The 15,642-nt window shown below is 42.0% G+C and overlaps 2 pseudogenes; both read left to right on the top strand.

Moving 5' to 3' along the window:
- The first annotated feature begins 5,526 nt into the window (after positions 1 to 5,526).
- LOC146682436 (uncharacterized) lies at positions 5,527 to 7,388 on the top strand (annotated as a pseudogene).
- A 1,198-nt stretch (positions 7,389 to 8,586) lies between these two features.
- Positions 8,587 to 15,206, top strand: LOC146682435 (Ig kappa-b4 chain C region pseudogene; annotated as a pseudogene).
- The last annotated feature ends 436 nt before the right edge of the window (positions 15,207 to 15,642 follow it).

Genomic DNA, 15,642 nt, shown 5'->3' with positions numbered 1-15,642 from the left:
ATAAACTCTCCCAGAGCACTGGAGCATGGTGCTGCTGATGCAAAGTGCCTCTCTATGGAAATCATCTGACTCTAACAGGGACTTGCTTCAATCAGCTCGCATGTTAAAGAATGGTTTTCACAATTAAATCCTGTCTGGACTCTTGGGGTAACTCTCGACTCTGCATACATTTAGGATTCTAATGCAAACCTCCAGTTTTCTGTGTTGTTATTCATTTTTATTCATTTATTTCTTCATTGTAATTCATTGCACACTTTTGTAAGCATTATGAGCAAGCACCCGCTTGTCTTGAAAGGTGCTACATAAATAAAATTTCACTTACTTTTGTCGTGTTGTTGAATGATGGATCAGCTAGTTTGTCACAATACTCCACGTGTAACATGTTATATAGATAGCTTTGAAATGAGTAAGCAATATAGAAAAATTACAATAAAGGTTGTGTAATTTTACTAGAGAATGCTTCATATCAGCTGCCAGAATTACACAGGGAACACATTGAATGTTGGAAGTAAGTTTTTACCCTTTAAAATTATAAAAATAATATGTAAGAAATGTATGTCTAAATTTGTGTTTGAACTTTTTACCTACTTGCTGTTGATAAACCAGTTCCTTCAATGATTTTTCTTTGTATGATCTTCACAGTAAGTTGTGCATAAACTAAATTTTACATGAATAAAAATTCTTCTGCATCATCTTCCTTGGTTTCAGATTAGGGTTAATTGTATAGTAAATATCTCTGTTTATGTAGAAAATTGTTTTAGTGAGTTGTGTTTGTAAACGAATTTTGGCCAACAAGGGCTTCCCCTCAGACTGGAGTCTGTCCTGGATCGTTGACGGCCGCAGATGCAGCAGCATTGATTGTGAAGTGAGCAGGAGCCCCGGGGTGCAGCAGACAGTCATGAGCTGATTCACTGGGGACATGACGTTGTGTTGTTGTTGTTGTTTAAACTTTGCTACAGCTCTCAGTCTGCAGTCTTTTTCAATCTCAGTCTCTTTATTCTTCATCTGTTTGTTGCCTGTTTTATGAACTTGTCTCAAGATTTTACAACAATAAAGATTTTTCACCTGAACATGTCCTGTTATTTCTGCTGTTTGTTATATATGTTTATAAATACATTAACATGGATTTCAAAAAAAAAAAAAAACCAAACATTTAACACATTTTATTAAACAACAGTTTTGATCTGGTTACAAACATACTGATTCATTGAAATAAATAAACCAGTTTAAAAAAAGAAAAAAAAGACGTATAATGGATAAATCAACAGGCTAATTAGATTTATTGTGTTAACACAGTAAATCGTCTTTGTTTGTAAATAGCTTGTATTCCTATGTATTATCTTGATAACAATGATAATGTTTGTAAATAAAAACATTATGTTTATTAATCATTAATTTTCTCCCTTCATTTTTCACAGCTTATTAAAACTGATTATTTCAACATTTTAATGAATGAAGCAAATATTTTGTGTTGTCAAAAAGGTCGTACCAGTATTGAGATACAATTAATAAACAGCATCAAAGTAAACAATGAAGTAATGTTGCAATTTGTACATTTTCAGACTGAATATGTCACGGGGTGGAAAGGGACAAGTCATCTAAGTTTTTCTACTATGCATGTTTTGCTGCGTTTTACCTTTTTAATATTTTAATATTGTACACTGGTTTATTTTTATGAGTTTTACTGCATGTTTTAATGGTATTTATTTGGTGACTTGTCCTGGAAAGACTCCGCCCCTACCTGATAATAAACTGATCACACCTGCGAGAGATCCCAGAGAGGCCAATAAGAGGGCCTGGCAGACCAAAGGAAGGAGTTCGACCGAGAGGCTTGAGAGACGGCCAGGAGTAAGTGGTGCCAGGCGGCAGCGCCTGCAAGCCGAAGGGGCTGGTGGAGCTGGGCGTTAGAGGAGGACGGACAGCACCAGCGACTAGGGACGCGGAGCAAACAGGCGGACGGCAGTAGTAACGAGAGCCCAGCTTGTGCACTGCGGGAGAGCAGAGGCGGCGAGACAGCTGGTGCCGATTTGCAGTTTTAAAGAAGCGGCGGGCGGAGTTGAGAGCTCTGTCCACCCGGGGTAAGTCTTTGACTTATCCCCTTTTATTGAATGAAAATTGCCGAAAAGAATAGTGACTGCCGCTCCCTCCCTTTCTTCAGCGTACCAGGACGCGGAATGCGGGGAGGAAGGCGAGGACTCCGCTGGGTTTCCCTTTTACATCACTTCGCTGGACTTTTTTAGTTCTTTGTGACTTTTATATCGTGGCGGATGCCACTGGACTTTTAATGTTGTGTTTTATTGCTTTTTATTGTGTTACCCCTTGGCCAAGGTTGTTTTAATTCATTTTGCATTTTTAACTATTTAAATATAATAAATTATATTTTAATTATACAGTTTTTAATCGTGTGCTTTTCCCTTGGCGGCTCCACTGCTCTGTCCGTTTGGAGGAAGGTTTCCTTCCTTTAAAAAAAAACGACACTGTGGAAATAAAATCACCCTTCGCTCCGTTACAAATACATAAAACTATTTTCTGACTTTAATGAATATTTTTGATATCAGTATTAGCATTATTGCTATTTGATTGGGGATCAGCCATCTGAAAAGTGTTTGGAGACTCATTGTTTTTACAAGACTTTAAATATTTTTGACTTTATCAAAAATAAAAAAAAATACTAATATTTATGTAATAGAAAACAAAAAGTCCTGGTTTAAATTGATATGATTATGAGATTTGGATATCATTGCTCTGTGTGTGTGTGTGTGTGTGTGTGTGTGTGTGTGTCCTCAGTGAACTGTATCAGTCTCTGCAGTATCTTCCAGCTGCAGCAGTCACTTCAGTTTCTGTTCAGTCTGACTGAGGGAGGTTTTTGTACGACTGTTTTTCACTGTGTGAACACCCACTGACTGTTAACATAGAATTCTCCCATACAGTAATAAACTGCTGCATCTTCAGCCTGGACTCCACTGATGGTCAGAGTGAAGTCAGAGTTTGATCCACTGCCTGTAAAACGAGCTGGAATCCCTGATTGTTGAGTGCTAGCATAGTAAATGAGCAGTTTAGGAACTCCTCCATCTTTCTGTTGGTACCAGGCTAAACGGTCATTGACATAAACATCCTGACTGGTCGTACACTTCATGCTCACAGTTCCTCCCACAGCAGAGCTCACTGCTCCAGGCTGAGTCACTGTGATCTGTCCTCTGGACTCTGAGGACACAGAGACAAAAACATAAAGCAGCTTCATGGTTTTGTGGGCTTCATTTCAGAGGGACAGATGTTGATAGAGGAGAGGAGTTTGATTCTCTGGACTTTACCTGTGAAGCAGCAGCAGAGGAGAGTCCAGATGAGGACGCAGATCAAAGTCATGTTTTTGATGAGGAGGATTTCTGTGGCTTCTGTTGTGATGAAGGACAGCTGTCAGTCATCCAGTGTTCAACTCTCAGGACTATAAACTCTCCCAGAGCACTGGAGCATGGTGCTGCTGATGCAAAGTGCCTCTATGGAAATCATCTGACTGTCACAGAGACTTAGATCAATCAGCTCACATGTTATTGAATATAAGTCTTTTAAAGAATGATTAGCGGTTCAACTTAACGGAGATAAAATGGAAGCTCTTGTCTGTTTCCAGGACAGATTTTTGCCAGTGAAATAAAAGGTCTTTGTGTCATTTAATCACATTTAAGTCGTGTGTACGGACTCTTGGGGTACCTCTCGACTCTGCATACATTTAGGATTTTCATGTCAAATCTTTGGTTCTCCCTTTTGTTATTCATTGTTATTCATTTAGTGCCCTGCGATAGACTGGCGACCTGTCCAGGGCGTACCCTGCCTCTCGCCCTTAGACATCTGCGCTCCCCGTGACCCTGAAAAAGACAAGCGGAAGTGAATGGATGGATGTTATTCATTTATTTCTTCATTGTAATTCATTATTCACTCATGTATCATCATGGGCGAGCACCAGCTTACATCATTGAACTTTTTCAGCCATACGTCCACAGCGGGTTAGGCCTGTGATCAGGGTCTGTTTACTCTACGTCATACGAGGCTGAAAACTAAAGGAGACAGAGCTTTTACCAGAGTGACCCCAGACTCTGGAACTCTCTCCCTCTGAGGCTGAGATCAGTGGACGCAGTGGTCTCTCTTAAGAAACAACCAAATGTCATGTTATTAGACTTGAATTTAGTAAACGCTTTTCTTCAATGCTCTGTTATTTACTTTTGTCTGAAGTTGAATGAGGGATTAGCCAGTTTGTCACAATATTGCAGGTGTCAATATTTTATATGGATAGAACTGAAATGAGTAAACAATATGGAAAAATAAAAATCGGGTGTTTTTTTTAAAGATTTTACTAAAGAATGCTTCATATCAGCTATCAGAATTACACAAGGAGTAAATCTACCGAAAAAAAAGGAAAGAGAAAAAAAGGGCGGGGATAGCTCAGTATGTAGTGTGCTTGGCCCATGATCGGAAGGTCAGGCGTTTAAATCCACCAAACAGCCACCTGAGGTACCCCTGAGGTACCCTCTACTAACTGCTCGCCAGGTGCTGGATTGGCAGCTGCCCACTGCTTCACTAATTTAATGGCTTGCAATGGTTCCGGGTCGCTGCTCATGTGGTCGACCGGCCAGTCAGCTGAGCAGTTTTGCATTTTTTTTCTAACTTGAATGCTCTTTTCGTTGTTGTTCTACTCGGTATATTTGTATTCTTTTCCTTCTTCCTTTTTCTCATTTTTGTGATTTTTGGACTTGTTTTCGACACTTGGCATGACCCCAAGGCTCACCTACACCAGGGACTCCCTCATCCAGCTGCAGCCCGGCCTCCGGCTTTCCGCTCCGCTCCTACGGACTACTTTCCCGAGGAAATACTCTGTGGACACGGAAATCAAAAAAACTCACAATAACAAGGTAACCAGGAGGAGATCAAAGAAGAGTGGGGTGAGAGCCAGACTCAAGATGGAGACACAAACAACGAGCACTCCCGTCCATTATCCTCGCTAATGTGCGGTCTGTCCGCTGCAAGCTGGACGAGCTGCAAGCCTGCGTCAACCACCTGCATGAGTACAGAACTGCCTCCATTCTGGCGTTCATAGAATCGTGGTTAAACAACAGCGACGACAACAGCATGCTTCACATTGATGGCTTTTCACCACCCCTTCATCTGGACAGAGACCGCGAACGCATCGGGAAGCAACATGGCGGCGGCGTGTGTCTGTATGTAAACAACAGCTGGTGCTCTACAGTCACTGTGAGGGAGAAGCTGTGCACTACAGACATCGAGCTTCTGGCTGTTTCCCTGTACTCCTACTACGTCCCCACAGGATTCCCACAGGTTTCCATCAACCTGGTTTACATCCACCCCAGAGCTGATGCAGCTAAAACCACAAAGTACTTCATCAACACTCTGTACAAACTAGAGTAATTAACTCCGGACTCTCCCAAGTTCATCCTGGGTGATTTCAGTCACTGTTCCCCTGACAATTCGCTTAAAGGATACCAAAGGTATGTCAGGGGAAGACTCTGGATAAATGCTATGGCTCTGTACCAGATGCACTTAAAGCCCTCCCCCTCCCCCTTCTCAGCTCAGCAGACCACCACACCATCCTGCTGGCCCCTCAAGAGGATTAAAAAGGTCACCAAAAACATCAAGCAGTGGGCAGCAGAAAGTATCCTCACCCTACAAGGATGTTTCGAAGCCACTGACTGGGACAGCATTCTTTCTCCCTCAACAGGGAGGTGAAGAGAGCCATAGAAACTGCTAAACTGCAGTATAAAAACACTGTTGAAGAAAAAATTCACCACAGGGGATCTCCGCTCAGTCTGGCAGGGCCTCAAAACCATGGCCTCTGTAAATACTGTGGTCACCACCCCCAGAACCATCCAGGTGGAGGGCAGCAACCCCTCCTCCCTACCTGACGACCTTAACGCTTTCTACAGCAGATTCGAGACGGACCCAGCTTGAGGAGTCCAGATCCTCACTCACACCTGGCAGCTCTGCATTCACCTTCAGGACTGAGGACGTGGTGAGAGCCCTCAGGAGGACCAGGGAGAGGAGCTCACCCGGCCCTGACAACATCAGCAATTCTGAGGCACTGTGCAGGGCAACTAGGAAGCGTGTTCCGGACTCTATTTCAACACTCAATTGGCAGTCAAACCGTCCCCCAGCTGTGGAAACACTCCACAGTCATCCCCATCTTCAAAAGAAACAACCCAAAGTCTCTGAATGATCTTCGTCCTGTGGCCCTCACCTCCCTTGTGATGAAGGCCATGGAGAAGATCATAAAACAGCACATCGTAAGAGCAACTGACCCCCTGATGGACCCACTCCAGTTTGCTCACCGTGCACGCAGAGGTGTCGATGATGCAAAAATCTTCATCTTGGACTCCATCCACAAACATCTGGAGCTCCCTGACTCCTCCGTCAAACTTCTGTTTGCTGATTTCTCATCAGCGTTCAACACTCTGCAGCCTCATATCCTGGCCACTAAACATTCCTCCCGATTTCACCTGGATGATCAGCTGATCCTGTGGCTATTGGACCGTTTGACCAACAGGACTCAGAAAGTTCGGCTCAACAAGTCTCTTTCCAGTCTCTGTTCCACCTGCACTGGCTCCCCCCCAGGGCTGTATGCTCTCCCCCCTGCTCTTCATCCTCTACACTGATGACTGCAGATCCACACAGCCCAACTGTCACCTTGTTAAATATGCTGACGACACAGTTCTCCTGTCACTGCTGTCAGGCCCTCTCAACACCACGGGCCCGCTCTGCAGGAGTTTGTAGAGTTGTGTGACATCTCCAAACTTGAACTGAACGTGAGCAAAACCAAAGAGATGGTGGTGACCTTCTCCAGTAGGCAGAGGGATCTGGCTGCTTCAGTCACCACCACCATCCATGGGAAGCCAGTGGAGGTAGTTGAGGAGTACAAATACCTGGGAACCATCTTTGACAACCTCCTGAAATTCTCTGCCAACACAGAGGAGATTCTCAGGTGGTGCCACCAACAGCTATACCTTCTTAGGAAACTCAACTCCTTTGGAGTCAGCACAGCCATCATGATGACTTTTTATGATGCCTTCCTGGAAAGCATCACGACCTTCTCCATCACCTGCTGGTTCCACTCCCTCAGCCTTCAGAACAGGAACAGACTGCAGCACACTGCATCAGTGTGCTCTAAAATCATTGGCCTGCCTGTCAGAACTCTGGCACAAGTTTTAAGCCAACAGGTCCTTAGACAGGCAGCCAAAATCATCAACGACCCCTCTCACATTCTTCACCCCGGAATTCAATGGCTCCCCTCTGGGCGACGCCTCCACTGCATTTCCTACAGGACTGAGAGGAGGAGGAGAGCCACCTTTGTCCCCAAAGCCACTCTGCTTTTTAACTCCAGCCAATAAGAACATTTCCCACACCCATAAACATAAACTACTCTACACTCTTTTTATACTGCCGACACTTTACTCACTTTTAGTCACTTACAGTTATATATTTACTTATTCAGTCACTTTAATTTAAAACTGTGTACATAATGTATATTCTGTGTATTTATTATCTCACTCTATTGCCTGTTTATGCCCTGTCCTTATCTTCAACGTCATGCTGCTGTTGTTTTTTAAATGTATATATATTTCAGTTTATCACTGCAATAATTTCATTTTTTTAGATCAGTTGGTAAAACTGAAAAGGAAGGAGTGAATTATTTTGTCGAGTTTGTTTGTTTCAGAGTCAGAGAGCCGTGTCTCTCTACAGTCAGAGGTTTTTGTACGGCGGCTCAATGAGTTTGTATCACTGTGGTGGACTTTTGGTGGAGGAACCAGACTGGAATTTGGAAGTAAGTCAAACTTAGAGCTTTTTTAAATATATATTTTTTCCATTCCTTTCATTTCCTTTAATATTCAGCATACTAGGAAACAATTTATATTAATGAATCATTACTTTATAATTTCATAATATTTTCTGGCCTATGAACAAAGTTTGCTTCTAAAATGCATATTCAAAAACTCATAACATTTCCTAATGAAAGCCTAGGATGTTTCATAGTATTAATTATTATTTCTGGTTCTGATGATAAAGTTGTATTTTGAGGGCTTGTAGATTTAGTTCAGTCTGACGGTCAGAGAGCCGTGTCTCTCTACAGTCAGAGGTTTTTGTACGGCGGCTCAATGAGTTTGTATCACTGTGGTGGACTTTTGGTGGAGGAACCAGACTGGATGTTGGAAGTAAGTTTATACTGTTGAAAAATAAGATCTTTTATTTGCTTCAATTGTTGACTGTTGGCTGAGAGAAAAACATTTAAAAACTTTTTTCCCCTGATATATCAAGGAGGCTGACAGAAATTTATGTCTAAATTTGTGTTTGAAACGTTAACCTACTTGCTGTTGATAAAACTGTTCCTTCAGTGATTTTTCTGTATATGATCTTCACGGTAAGTTGTGGATAAACAACATTTACTTGAATAAAAATCCTCAAATGAAATTAAACAGACTAAACTTAGATAGTTTCAGATCAAGGTTAACTGTATAGTAAATATCTCTGTTTATGAAGTAAATAGTTTGAGTTGTTTTCTAAACGTATTTCCCAGTAATACTTAAAATCATGAGTGAGTCAGATTTTTGTGAGTTTAACACTCTTTTGTCAAATGTTGCACTTTTTTCCTTCTGTATGTGGTTTGGACATATTTCTGTGCTGAGAGGTTTCTTAAAGGGAAGTGAAACAATGTGTGAGTGACTGTTGGAGCAGAAAAACATCTGACAGAAACTACCTGTTACCCGTTCTCTAAGCTGATTGGTGTCTCCTAGGTGATGTCCGTCCCACCCTGACGGTGCTCGCCCCTTCCAGTAAGGAGCTGGAGCAGGGGAATGCCACGCTCACATGTCTGGCCAACAAGGGCTTTCCCTCAGACTGGAGTCTGTCCTGGATCGTTGACGGCCGCAGATGCAGCGGCATTGGTTGGGAAGTGAGCAGGAGCCCCGGGGCGCTGCAGACAGACAGGCTCTACAGCTGGAGCAGCACCCTGATGCTGCCTGCAGACCAGTGGGAGAAGGTGGGCTCTGTGACCTGTGAGGCCACGAGGGGCTCCGATACTCCACTCTCAGAGACTCTGAGGAGAGACCAGTGTTCCCAGTCCTGAGCTAAATCACTTGGGCATGATACAGTTTTTTTTGTTTTGTTTTGTTTTGTTTTTTTTTTCTTTTGGGGGGGGGGGGGGGGGGTGTTGTTGTTGTTGTTTTTTTAACTTTGCTACAGCTCTCAGTCTGCAGTCTTTTTCAATCTCAGTCTCTTTATTCTTAAGTTCTTAGTTGCCTGCTTTAACAACTTGTCTCAAGATTTTACAGCAATAAAGATTTTTCAACCAAACATTCCTCGTTATTTATTCTGTTTGTTATATATGTATAAATATATTAACATGGATTTTTACATTTTTAATGTCAACATATTTTATTAGATAACATTTTCAATCTGGTTACAAACAATTAAGTTGACTAATTAAAATATATAAACCAGTTAAAGAAAAACAGGAAAATGTCAATGAAAAAACTATATACTGCATAAATCAACAGGCTGACACAGTAAATCATGTTTGTTTGTAAATAATCTGCATTCATATGTATCGTGTTGATAACAACAATGATGATATTTGTAAATAAAAATATTATATTTATTAATGATGTAATTTTCCTGCACCTGTAATTAGTGGTGCAACGGATCACGGTTGATCTGTAATCCGAGCCGATCCCACTCCACGGTTTGGTACGCACGTGATCCGAAGATTCGAAAAAGAAGAAAGAGTGTGTGTATGGTGCGCGTGGTCAGTCTGTCAAGCGATGGAAAAGATATATATAAATCTTATAAAGTTGGTATCTGTCTTGTGTGAAACTGGGATGAAAGCATACAAGAGTGAAAACAGATATAAGATCCCTAGAAAAATTATATAAATGAACCTTGTATGTTTTGGATACTTCCTAAAACAATATATGAAAGTGGCCACTTTCATGAGTAAATCATATAAGCCTTATATGATTCACTATATGAAGTAGGCCACATCTGATGCAAGTTTTTTCTATTTCTTTTCCATATGGGTATGGTCAGCGCTAGCAGTCCAAGTGGAGGAGCAGAGGAGTTTGTGGTATTTAAGCAGCCCTTTGCTGCCCAATCCGACCGGGCTAAAGCTATTTCGGAAGCTATCGGGGTGTTTAGCTGCAGACGGGAGGCCGTATTCCGTTGTGCAAAACAACTAGTCAACGCGTTAGTTGACGCATTGATGCCGTGCAGCCCCACGCACGGTGTGATCTGTGGTAACTAGTTAACGGAGATTTGCCGCGTTAATGCAGTTATGGCATTAACGTCATTTTAACGAGATTTACGCGGACAGCACTTGTTTAAACTATGATGAACATGCTTGAGCCACGCTATGATATCCCGTTGTGTGTCCACTTCAGTGACAAGATTGTACCCAGGCATGTATGAGCAGGAAAAGTTTAAAGCTATGGCTGAACTGTCCTCTTCTCTTGCCCAACTACAAATGGGTGGACCTCCATGGCAGCGGAAAGCTACGTGACCGTGACTGCTCGTTATATCACAGCAGAGTGTTAGATACAAAGCCCTGTACTGCCCTATACTGTACCTTAATTTGTTTTTATATAATTGCGTGGAATGAGTCTTGAGTTGAATTTTTTAATAGGTAAAAAATACTTAAATAAGTTAATAAGTAAATGTTAAATTTTTGTCTTTTTTTCTTTTTTTTGCTGATCTGAAAATTGATCCGATCCATCACTTAAAACGTGATCAGATCCCAACCGTGAGATTTTTGACCACTACCTGTAATAGACGTGCACATGATGTCTGAAAAATGACCCAGTCCAAAGTTTAAATGTTGAAGGTCACATTGACGTCCAGGTTGTCATAGTTGGACAACCAAATGCCCAGAATTGATCATGGACCGGCGGACCCAACATAGACATGATCATCACGTCTGTCTGACGTTCACTGCTCCCTGTATGGGTCACCAGAGTAGATCATCTTTTTCTGTCCCACCAACTCTCTGCATGTCCTCCTTCATCCATGAACAAACTCTGAGATCTTCCTCTTTTCCTCCTGCCTGGAAGCTTCATATCACCTCAGCTCTCTTAGGTGTAATCATTCTAATCTTTGATGTGCTTAGTTATAATCTTATCCATCCTGGCCACTCCTAATGGAAATCTCTGTCACCTCCACCACGGCCTCCCGTCTTTGACATTTGGATTCAAACTTTTATCATTTTAGACATTTCTGCTTCTTTGATCTGATATTTTTAATTAACTGTTTAAACACAAATATGTGAAATGAACCAAATGTCTGCTTACAACTTTGTTCTGATTTGGCAATGATGCCTATCTGTTGCCATGGTTACTGAGCTTAGCAGGGGAAGTGAAACACTGAACAGTTTCTCTCTCTCTTTCTCTACAACGGGTGCTGACCCCCTACAGTGAGGATACAAGGCTACAGCCTTGGGTCCTGTTCCATCCAAAGCAACGGAGAGTGCACACGGCAGGTGAAGAAGAGAGTGCAGTCAGGGAGGAGTGGGTGGAGACGAGTGTCAGGGGTGATTTGTGACAGGAAGACCTGCTATGATATATGGTTAGGAGACGAGGGCACTGACAAAAAGACAGGAGGCCGAGTTCAAGGTGGCACAGGTGCAGATGTTGAGCTTGTCACTGGGAGTGATCAGGACGAACAAGATGAAAAATGAATACATCAGAGGGACGACACAGCTTCAGAGTCTTGGAGAATCAGTTTCTACTGCTAAATTCTGTTATTTTCTTCTTAATATAACTGCACACTCTCTATATGCTCTTGTAAAGCTGAGGAGCCAAAGAATTTCATTATGGATTAATGTGGCTACACTGTTTATCTGTACATGACAATAAAACCTGAAACTTGAAACTTGACCTTGAACAGCAGTGGGCTGAGGAAACAAACAACCCTGAGGAGCTCCAGGGCTCAGGGTGGTGGTGTTGGAGATGCTGTAACTCGGCTGGGTGGTGTTTGGCTTGAAATGCTACTGATTTAGCATCAGTGTGTGAGCTAATGATAGTGAAGCTGTTTATGAAATGTGTGCCTGAGCTCTTCTGTGGCTGATCTAAATGAACAGAAGGTCCTCTTTGCAGAAGGCAGATGAGTTCACACTAATGCACTAAGTGACTTTATTCATCCTGAACTCTGCTCTGATTGGCTGTTCAGTTTCAGAATCCACTTTTGCTGGAGGAACCACACTGGAATTTTTCATTATAAAACTTAAAAATCAAAAGTTCACTGTAAAATGATTATTATGATGGAAAATGCTTTCTACCCACTCAAAACTCAGGAAATCTCCGTTTCCACAATAATAATCATTTAACAGTGAACTTTTGATTTTTAAGTTTTATAATGAAAAATTCAGTCCCTTCATGAAATTGTGTTTGTGCTCATTGAACTGTGTCAGTCTCTGATGCAGCTGGAAGTTACTGCAGTTTCTGTTCAGTCTGACTGAGGGAGGTTTTTGTACGACTGTTTTTCACTGTGTGAACACAGCTTGACTGTTGATAGCATGAACACTCTGACAGTAATAAACTGCTGCATCTTCAGCCTGGACTCCACTGATGGTCAGAGTGAAGTCAGAGTTTGATCCACTGCCTGTAAAACGATCTGGAATCCCTGAATATCGAGTGCTAGCAAAGTAAATGAGCAGTTTAGGAACTCCTCCATCTTTCTGTTGGTACCAGGCTAAAAGATGGTTGTTGTTCCAAACACCAACATCCTGACTGGTCGTACACTTGATGCTCACAGTTGCTCCCACAGCAGAGCTCACTGCTCCAGGCTGAGTCACTGTGATCTGTCCTCTGGACTCTGAGGACACAGAGACAAAAACATAAAGCAGCTTCATGGTTTTGTGGGCTTCATTTCAGAGGGACAGATGTTGATAGAGGAGAGGAGTTTGATTCTCTGGACTTTACCTGTGAAGCAGCAGCAGAGGAGAGTCCAGATGAGGACGCAGATCAAAGTCATGTTTTTGATGAGGAGGATTTCTGTGGCTTCTGTTGTGATGAAGGACAGCTGTCAGTCATCCAGTGTTCAACTCTCAGGACTATAAACTCTCCCAGAGCACTGGAGCATGGTGCTGCTGATGCAAAGTGCCTCTCTATGGAAATCATCTGACTGTCACAGAGACTTAGATCAATCAGCTCACATGTTATTGAATACAAGTATTTAAAACGGAATCCCTTGTCTGTTTCCTGGACAGATTTGTTCCCAGTGAAATGAAAGCTCTTTGTGTCATTAATCACAATTAAATCGTCTGTCTGGACTCTTGGGGTAACTCTCGACTCTGCATACATTTAGGATTCTCATGTCAAACCTCTATTTCTCTGTCTTCTTCTTCATTTTTATTAATTTTTTTCTTCATTGTAATTCATTGTACACTTTTGTAAGCATCATGGGAAAGCACCAGCTTACATCATTGAACTTTTTCAGCCATACAGCCACAGCAGGTCCCTGATTTCTTGTGATCAGGGTCTGTTTACTCTACATCATACCAGGCTGAAAACTAAATGAGACAGAGCTTTTTCCACAGTGATCCCAGCCTCTGGAACTCTCTCCCTCTGAGTCTGAGATCTGTGGATGCGGTGGTCTCTTAAGAAACAACCAAATGTCATGTTATTAGACTTGACTTTAGTGAACTCTTTTCTTTAATGCTCTGTGATTTTCATATGAAGCACTTTGTGATGCTTCAAATGTGCTACATAAATAAAATTTCACTTACTTTTGTCATATTGTTGAATGATGGATCAGCCTGCTTGTCACAATACTGCACATGTTAACATTTTATACAGATAGGATTGAAATCAGTAAACAGTATGGAAAAATAAAATAAAGGTTGTGCAATTTTACTAAAGAATGCTTCATATCAGCTGTCAGAATTACACAGGGAGTAAATCGACAGTGCTCGCCCCCTAATCATAAGTTCGGGGATTCAAATCCACCGAATGGCTACTCTGAGGTACCCCTGAGCAAAGTACCATCTCTACTCACTACTCCCCGGGTGCTGGATTGGCAGCTGCCCACTGCTTCACAAAGTCAATGAGTTAAATTTACAACTACAAGACAGTATGCTTTTTCTGTTGTGAATGTCTGTGACTGCATGAAGTGTGTTGGACAAACAGTGAATGATTTTGTTGAGTTTGTTTGTCTCAGAGTCAGAGAGCCGTGTCTCTCTACAGTCAGAGGTTTTTGTACGGCGCCTCAATGAGTTTGTATCACTGTGGTGGACTTTTGGTGGAGGAACCAGACTGGATGTTGGAAGTAAGTTTATACTGTTGTAAAAATAATATCTTATATTTCCTTCAATTGTTGACTGTTGGCTGAGAGAAAAAAATTAACATTTATTTTGATGTTTTTCCTGATATCACAAGGAGGCTGACAGAATTTTATGTGTAAATTTGTGTTTGAAATCTTTACCTACTTGCTGTTGATAAAACTGTTCCTTTACAGTAAGTTGTGGAAAGATAAATTTTACTTGAATAAAAATTCTTCTGCATCATGTTCCCCCATTTCAGATTAAGGTTAACTGTATAGAAAAAATCTCTGTTCATGAAGAAAATTGTTTTAGTGAGTTGTGTTTTTAAACGTATTTCCCAGTAATCCTTAAAATCATGAGTGAGTCAGATTTTTGTGAGTTTAACACTCTTTTGTCAAATGTTGCACTTTTTTCCTTCTGTATGTGGTTTGGACATATTTCACTGCTGTTATTTCTGTGCTGAGAGGTTTCTTAAAGGGAAGTGAAACAATGTGTGAGTGACTGTTGGAGCAGAAAAACATCTGACAGAAACTACCTGTTACCCGTTCTCTAAGCTGATTGGTGTTTCCTAGGTGATGTCCGTCCCACCCTGACGGTGCTCGCCCCTTCCAGTAAGGAGCTGGAGCAGGGGAATGCCACGCTCACATGTCTGGCCAACAAGGGCTTTCCCTCAGACTGGAGTCTGTCCTGGATCGTTGACGGCCGCAGATGCAGCGGCATTGGTTGGGAAGTGAGCAGGAGCCCCGGGGCGCTGCAGACAGACAGGCTCTACAGCTGGAGCAGCACCCTGATGCTGCCTGCAGACCAGTGGGAGAAGGTGGGCTCTGTGACCTGTGAGGCCACGAGGGGCTCCGATACTCCACTCTCAGAGACTCTGAGGAGAGACCAGTGTTCCCAGTCCTGAGCTGATTCACTGGGGGCATGATGCTGTTTTTTGTTATTGTTGTTGTTTTTTACACTTTGCTACAGCTCTCAGTCTGCAGTCTTTTTCAATCTCAGTCTCTTTATTCTTAATCTGTTTGTTTCCTGTTTTATGAACTTGTCAAGATTTTACAGCAATAAAGATTTTTCACCTGAACATGTCCTGTTATTTCTTCTGTGTGTTATATATGTTTATAAATATATTAACATGGATTTCAACATTTTCAACATACTTTATTAAATTAAAGGGTGGCCTTTTGTTGTGGGCAGTCTGAGGTACACCTGTGCACTACTCATGATGTCAGATCAGCATCCTGATGTGGCACACCTGTGAGGTGGGATGGATTATCTCAATATGGCAGATGTGCCCACTACCACACATTTGGACTGATTTGTGACCACTGTTTGGGAGGGATGGT

Source organism: Copadichromis virginalis, linkage group LG22 (assembly GCF_057382275.1).
Source record: "Copadichromis virginalis isolate Kocher_CV1m ecotype Utaka linkage group LG22, C_Virginalis_male_GT1.1, whole genome shotgun sequence".
In the NCBI taxonomy this organism is placed as follows: domain Eukaryota; kingdom Metazoa; phylum Chordata; class Actinopteri; order Cichliformes; family Cichlidae; genus Copadichromis; species Copadichromis virginalis.
This window is presented reverse-complemented; position numbering and strand designations above follow the sequence as displayed.